Raw genomic sequence first — 8,347 nt, 5'->3', positions numbered from 1 at the left:
AGCCGTAATTAGATCCTGGCTATCATGGGCCAGGTTAGCCAGGATTGCCCCACTGTTTGCCATTGCTGGCTGTGCCATCATCGAATCCTGGCTATCATGGGCCATGTTAGCCAGTGTTGTTCCACTCTTTGCCAGAATTGGCTATGCCATTTCCGGGAGCTGGCTATATTGGCCTAGGATTGCCACCGCTTATCCAGTGTTCAAAGTATACTGGCAAACGTTGGTAAACATTGTGTCATCCATTAAAATGGGTTCAAAATTATTTTTATTGTCGAGTACCATATCGGCAGTTCATAATTCTCGAACGCGCTAAAACATGCGAGTTCAAAGATTTGTTTTTATTTATTATTATATTTTAACCGAACACTTTTGCAGTTTGTGAGCAAAGCTACCCATGATTCCGTTGGAAAAGCTGCGCTCTGGTCGCGCAGTGAGCAGCAATAATACGTTTAGGAGAATTGCGATCGAAGTCCTGTTGATCAGAATTAACGTTCTGATTACACCCGAGACGCCTTCAACAAAAATTGTCAACAGGCGCCTTCAACAAAAATCAGTTTGATTTGATTAAATTTTTGGAATAAAAAAATCACTTTTTTTTATTCGCTCTAGGAATTCACTGCCGCAGTGCGCAGCTGGTGTCTGCTTCATGGAGATCGCGATACAAACGTAATAGATTAGCGCAAGTGCATTCGCTAAACCGAAATTGTGCTCAGTTTTGGCAACGTCCAGAAACGAAGCAGTCGCCTCGTAATTTCGAATTATGCGTTGCACTCGTGAAATATTAGGCGGGTGCTTCATAAACGCACGCGGACACGTGCTAAGCGATTCCTACGCTTCCCTACCTAGTGCCCTGTGATCGCGCCTTTCCCGTGTTTTCTGATTTGCTATTTCCTTCCCTTTCTGCAAATCGTAGTGTTGGAAATTGTTGTTTTTGACCATTTTATTCTTCTGTTGCGTAATTTGCATTGGGGGCAATATAGCTCTTGCTCACGTCCTTGCATATTTACTCGCAAGTTTTTTTTTTCTTTCGAACATGACCTTTATTGATGAAAACCATCGAAAGTAGTTGCGAACCACAATTCAACATGCCTTTGTTTGTTTTTGCTTTTTTTGCGCGAAACTTCCACACCAACAAACAATTTGAGGATTCCTCGACGACCACTGAATAAATGAACTGACAACTGGCGTTAGACGCATGTTAACCTAGTTTGTTTGGCGTATGTACGGTACATGAAACTATGAAAGAGCACGCATTCTGCTTGGATATTTTTTTGCTTTATATTTTTGTTATTATGTGGTAACATTTTAAGCTATCTTGAACTAACAGAAGCCACATCATACGGCCTCACAAAATACGCGAGTGTCTGAACTCGTTTTGGCGAAATTCATCTTGAAGCTCCAAGTTTTTCACTTCAAAATTTTCGGGCTTTTGCTGCAGCTTTGTAGCAATACTTTGGCGCTTCCGTGTTTCCCATCCACTTGTTCCTTGTAGGTATTGCTTTCCGTACTGCCTGTGGCCATGTGACTCATTCTCCAAAAATTCCAAACCCTTTTCACGTGTTTTGGCCCCTTTCCCTCTCTCTTTCAAGTATTCCCACATCTCCCTACCTGTTCTCCGGCCGCGCCCTTTTTTTAGGTAGCGGGCTAACCCCCCCCCCCCCCCCCCCCCCCCCCGCCACCCCACGAAGCGCTTTTTTTTCTTTTTGGTTGTCACTTCCTCAAAGCTATTTTCCCTCGCGCGCAGCTACGCGCTTCGCTGTTCGTGCACCCTTCCACGATCTCCCTGTCTCCACCTTTCAGCTCGAGAACTTTTCTCGGAACCACAAAACCTGTGTAAAGGAAAACGACTCTCTCCCCTCCAGCCAACCCCCCCCCCTCCCCCCACCATCGTCTCCACTGCTCGTCTTGGAACCGCGCGACGCATTCTTGACTCCACGGCGGAGCCCAACCACGTGCACAACCAACACGACGAAAATGCATGCACACTCGAGCTAGCACCGTTCATAGTCTGTGCACGCGAAAAGCCACGCTCATATATTAGGAGAGCTCCGACGCTGTTCGTACCGCCTGCAAGATCTTATTTGTAAGTACTAAAACTCTTTTATCTTGATATACGTCTCGAAGTTAAAGTGGTTTTTGTAGTAAACGTTGCTTTGACTACATGCGCCTTTATTTTTTCGGCAGGAAAACAGAGCGAGCCAATAAGCACGAGGACGACTTCTGTGTACCCACTCTCATTGCGAAATGGCTTGCTTGACGTCGTGCGCAGTGGAATTGTGGCCGAATGGTGAGGATTTAAATTTTCGTCTTTGGTGAGATGAACTCACTGAAGATTCACTACTTTGGCTGACAGCGGGTTTGAACTCATATGACCTGATATGGATGCATTCGAGAATATGTCCTTTACCGCTTATGCACGACGGAAATCAGGACCGTTTAATTAATTTTTCACTGCAGACCAGTTGGTAAGAATATGTGTAATACTTCCGTACTGTTTCTTTTTGCCTTCTACACTTGCAGACTCAATAGAAAATCCGCAATTTCTGATTAAAGCTTTTGCCCAAGTTCTCTCGCAATGAAAAAGGGCATTACTCTGGACTATCAGACGTAGTATTTTTGTGTGGTTTGCAAGTCGCAGTTTCGAATCCAATTATAGCATGCATGCGAAGCGACTAAGCTAAAACAAAGGTGCCCTGAGTTCCTTGCGTTCAGCGTATTTCGCAAGAAATCGCAAGCCGTATTTTTAACCCTATTAAAAAAAAACTAATCAAAAATGTTGTTTTCACGTCCATGTGGAAGAGACGCTACAACCTGTGCATATTTACTTGAATAAAAAATTAGCTCGCAATTTAGAGATACGAGTTATGATACTAAAACAAAATAATACATTAATCTGTTTTCAATATCACATTAATTTGCTTATCTCGCATTGAATATATTTATTGGGAGTGCGACACAACGTATTGGACTAAATTAAACCATTTGGTATAAGGGAAGTTTAGTAAATTAAATTCCACTTTGTGCAACTAATGTGATGCTGGTTCTTAAGAATAAATTTAAAATTATCCTGTAAAATATGTTGCTAGTGTCTTCACGATGACTGTGTTTCACAAAATTCGGTGTTATTTAATCATTTTTGTTTTTGTTCTGTGATAGCCATAATTCAACTTACCATGACATCATGCATCTCGATCGTTGCAGGCTTGGCGCATCGTGAGGCCATCGTGCAAGAGCTGGACGAGGAATTGGTTTGAATGCAGTCCAGCAGCCCTCTTGCAAGTGGAGTGCTACGATTACTTCGGATATGACTAATCAGTTCACTGGAGGACAGCTCCATTGAGCATTTTATGGATGCCTTAGCCGTGCTGCAGCAGCTTGCCCAGATGCTTTGCCCAGCCTGATCGGCACGCACCAAACTTGAAAATAAATTGTTTTCCCACAGCCTCTACCACCATGCTCTTGGGCCCCCTTTCTTTACTCCCCAGGGTGGCTGGTGGTAGCGCAAACCATCCTGTGCGGGCTAAAAACGTGATTCTTGTAACTCAAAGCAATAAACGGGTCTTTTTTCTGGAATTCTTTCGCACCCTCTATTATGAATATTTGCTAGGTAGAATGGTATGTACATCCATCCACAGTGCCGATCATTGGCTAGTGGGTTAATTGCATGTGCCAGCGTTCGAAAGCTGGATGCCATTATTCGAAAGCTGGAAACCATTATTCGAAAGCTGGAAACCATTATTCGAAAGCTGGAAACCATTATTCGAAAGCTGGCTACCAATGTTTGAAAGTTGGCTACCAATGTTTGAAAGCTGGCTACCAATGTTTGAAAGTTGGATACCAGTATGAGACCCTTGCTGGCCCATGCTGCAGAACGAACATTGGTACTGCGTTGGCCGTTTGATCGTCCGAACATTGGCCCAAAACTGGCATGAAAGTAGGTCCAATGTATGAAGTGGTAGCGCTCGGCCCAAATGCCAGTGTAGGACCGATGTTCGTGCCAATTTTCGCCAACAGTTGACCGACCTTCGGCCAATGTTGTTGTGCTGCCTGGGTATGCCCCGTCGCCCTACATCTGCTGAAGAGGGAAACTAAATTCCGCAGTTCCCGAGGCAAGAACTGCGTGCTCTTCGAACAGTTCAAGTCCTCATCTTTCTTCCACGAACATTCTAATGGTTTATCCTGACGGCTTGTCTGTGTACGCGCTTGTCGACACGGGTGCTGCTGTGTCGGTGATTCATGACACACTGCGCCGTCGGTTAAGGTAAGTGACGGGATTATTTTCTGGTTTGTCGCTTCGCACTGCTAGCGAACAGAGGATATCTTTGGCCGCATGCCCAGCGCGGGTCGTCACTGCAAATATTTTGTACAGTGTCGAGTTCTTGGTTCTGCCGTCTTGTTCCCACGACGTGATTCCTGGGTAAGACTTCGTCACAAAATACCGGCATGATATATTGCGCCCGCGCTGAGGTAGAATTTTCTGCATTGATTGACGAACTGGCCGATAACCTCCATTTCCTGTGTGCGCAGGAGCTCACCGTAACTGAAGACGTCGACGTCGCTCCGGAGGCTTCAGCGCTTGTATTCCTCTCGTGTCCTGCCACGCCCACCGTTTTCGTCTTCTTCCTTTGTCGATCGCAAAAACCCGCCGCTGCCGTCTGCTGTTCTCAATCTCATGAAGATGCTTATCTACAATCCGTTTCCCTGCCCGCTTACCCTGCTACGAGGCGAGTCTCCTGGTTCGATTCAACCTGCCTTCCTTCTCTCTGACCTGGATGCCCCCGTGACCTCCCGCAGTTCCTCTATCGATGCTCTTCAACCCGATTCGGCACCTGATAAGTTGCCCGACGCCTTCTTCCAAGTCGCCATCGACGGTTTTCTTCCTTCCGCCCACCTGACGCAGCTCTCAGCGCTTCTACACACGTTGCGCTCCGCTTTCAATATATGTAGCGACCGGCGCGGTCCGCAATGGCGAAATACTGATGAGGACGTCTTGTTACAGGGACTGAAGTATATGAAAAAAAACGCGCACAAATTTCAACGGACGGGGCTTGTATCACTACAGATAGTCCCAACATGACACCATGAAAAGCTCAGAATAATTCCGGAAGATGGTAGTGAGTACTCAGGCATTACTCTGAACTTCTCTGAGCTGATCATCTGGCTGCTAGAACCCTGCTATTTAATGAACATTGAAAAGTTTTTTCTGCAGTGAAATGAGAGCATGCTGAAACTCATTGCTGAACAACTGGAACTGGCAATTGATCAAAAATGCTTATTTGATTACGGTAGATATAAAAAGAATTACGTCATATTGCCAGAACTGAGCAATGTAACACCATTTAAACGATAGTTGTAATATTATTTTTCAGTGAAAACCGTGACGTAATTTTATTTTTCAGTGAAAACCATGACATAGAAGCAGGTATTATATGTCGGTATAATATTTTCGTAGAGCCTTGAGTATTATAACTCTGTACTCTACCTTGTTACCAGGCCTCGGTGAAATAATTGCATGCTCTTAAGGGCATGGTACCTCTTTGCTCATAAGTATACGTATATAACCTATTACGGTTCATGTTCTACTCAGTGCGCCTTTTTATGTAAACAAAGTACAGTGGCAATGCGATGAACAGTTGTTCTGAGTATCTGTTTTAGTTGGTGGCACAGTGTTCTGCATTTTTTTTTTTCGAAGCCGTAGCCACGGTTCGTCCCTAGTACTGTCGCAAAGATCGTACACCAATGGGCAGTAACAGCTTTGCCTGTGGGAACTCACATTGACGGTGTAATGAATCACTAAGCTGCCTTCTGATGGCTAGTGAACATTTTAAGTTCTGTTTTGTCCAGTTAAAGATCTGCAATTGCTATCGCACTCGCCGTTTATAGCACGAAGTAACCTGAGACACAAAAACGAGCCCGTCCATCGATCTAAATATCTTGACAAAACATACAGCATATATAATCAGAACGAAATGCAGTCGGACATTCGGCACTAAGCTTTGCATAGCAAAAAAGAAAATCTGCGCCCTCAAAATTGAACTCCTTTTGAGACAAGCACACCCGCACGTAGTATGCGCTGTGCTTATGCACATAATCACAAATCGCCTTTGGACACTGTGGCGGTGGCATACAAAGACGCCTGCTTCACGGAAACTGCTCGCTGCAAAGCAGTCTTCATTCTGCACCCTTTCCTCCCTACAGTTAGCACTAACTGGCCCCTACACTCCCCCACCTACAACTCTCGCCCTAGCATTCCACACAGTGCTTGCGTCACGTGACAAGGGCATAGAGAAAGACGGAACAGCGCCGTCAGCTGCCGCTTCTCCAGTGGCCGCAACGTCTTGTTGTGCAGTCGGGGACAAGTCTCCGGACCACGTGTTCCTCAAACGAAGCTTACAGCTCTACTATCAGACAACATCTGGAGACTGCACTTGTGGAGATGAAACAACAAAAATTAAACTTTTACCTCCAAACTGTGGTCTCTAGCCGCCGACTAATAGCAGAGCTATCGGCTTCGTTAGAGGAACACGTGGTCCGGAGACTTTTGTCCCCGACTGTACATTCGTGGGAGATCGAAGTAGCAGTTAATCATATATAAAGTCAAAGTCAGTGTTTATTTAGACAACTCAATGGTACAGTTGCCTATGGCGCAGACTAAAAGGCAAAAGGGTGCCTGACAAAGAGTCCACGCCCTTCTTGCTCCCATTCGAGAGCACAAGACATTCAGCGCATAAAGTAGACGCAAAAACGAAATGGAAATACAGAAAGGATTGGTTAACAGTGAACTGCAGTAATTTCATCTTGAACATTTATCTACAGTTGGAGAAATACTATGAAAGACAACAGAATAAAAAAAAAGAAAAAAAGAGTGGTTATGCCTGGAGTGACAACAGATACATGGTGATGCAATTTTTGAAAGCTTTCAATGATTTCCTTTCTTGAATAATGTTTACAGCAGGATGGTAATCGTTTAAAAAACTGGAAATTCTGTAGCTAAGTTTCTGGGCGCCGTAGTTAGTAAGTATTTTTTCCTTATTATAACTTATGTGCCGTATGTTGTAGCTGTGTGGTTTCGTGGGATACTTATGACAAAAGGCGGCAGGATCAGAATGCATTTGTTGGTAAGTGGCTAACGCTATCTTTTTGTTTATAACATTCCACAGTGTAAGCAATTGGTGTTTCGTAAACAATGGGGCAGTGTGGCTAAGGTATGGTGCATTATCCATTAGTCGCAGAAATTTATTTTGTAATAAGTATATGTTTTCTATGCTTGTTTTAGGTGCTGTGCCCCAAACAAGAAGACAATAGTGGAAACGCGAATGTACCAGTGTGTAGTATAGTTGTTTCTTTAGCCACATAGGCAAAAGGTCCTTTAATTTATACATGATACCAATGGACCTAGAGATACCTGTGCGAACTTTTTAATGTGAGAGGACCAGTCGAGATGTTCGTGAAATATGACGCCAAGAATATGAGCGACTGGTGCCTCAAGAGCTGTGCGCTAGCACTGCTTACCCTTGCTGTACGTTTATAAATGACCTAAAGTGCACCGGCGTTGTATTAGACCCCTCCATCTTGTCATCGGCTAAGACGCGCGACATGGCGTCGCCACTGTTTCCGGGCTTCAAGCTCACAGAGAAAAAGAACGCGAGAGAGCAGGGGTGGCTCGCACGAAGCAATGACAGTCTTACGCCCATAAGCAAGGCTGTCCGCATAACTTTTGCAAGAGGTTGGGGGCACCCGATGGCTGCGGATGAGCGAGGCGGCAGGTTCGCACCAAAAGTTCCAGGTGCACTTAGGGTCTTCTTACGTGCCGAAATGCGAAACCTGTGCGCGGTCCGCCACCTTCGCAATCTGCTGGGCCGGCGCCGTACATTGCATCAGGGGTTTTAAGTGGGTGCCGCATGATGGCGCTTCTACTACACGCTAAGCACTGAAGAAACTTGCTGGAAACGGAGGAAATTTGGTTCCCGCTTGATAGCATCTGCAATTGGCATGATCATAATTACTCATGCAGGCCTTAACACGTATCTAGAAGATAATTTTTTAAGAATTGTGCATTCACTAGACGCTCCTTTATTCAGCTAGAAGCATCTTAGTGTCGTGGTGTCTGTACCATTCTACTCCCTGACGCGATAGCGCACGGTCGCAGGATCATGGACGATAGCGGCCGTTGCTGGCCGCGGAAACTGGTTTACCAGCGACGAAGATAAGGAATACGAGATTGTTCTGCCTACCTAGCCCACACTCGTGTCGTTTTAAACACGGTGTTTCTGCACGGTGACGTGCGTGTGAGACCCTACAGGATCGAGGACTTCAGAGACGCCCTCGCCAACGTTGGTGAGTTCCC

Source organism: Amblyomma mixtum, chromosome 1 (genome assembly GCF_055824585.1).
Source record: "Amblyomma mixtum isolate Tamu chromosome 1, ASM5582458v1, whole genome shotgun sequence".
Taxonomy (NCBI): Eukaryota; Metazoa; Arthropoda; class Arachnida; order Ixodida; family Ixodidae; genus Amblyomma; species Amblyomma mixtum.
This window is presented reverse-complemented; position numbering follows the sequence as displayed.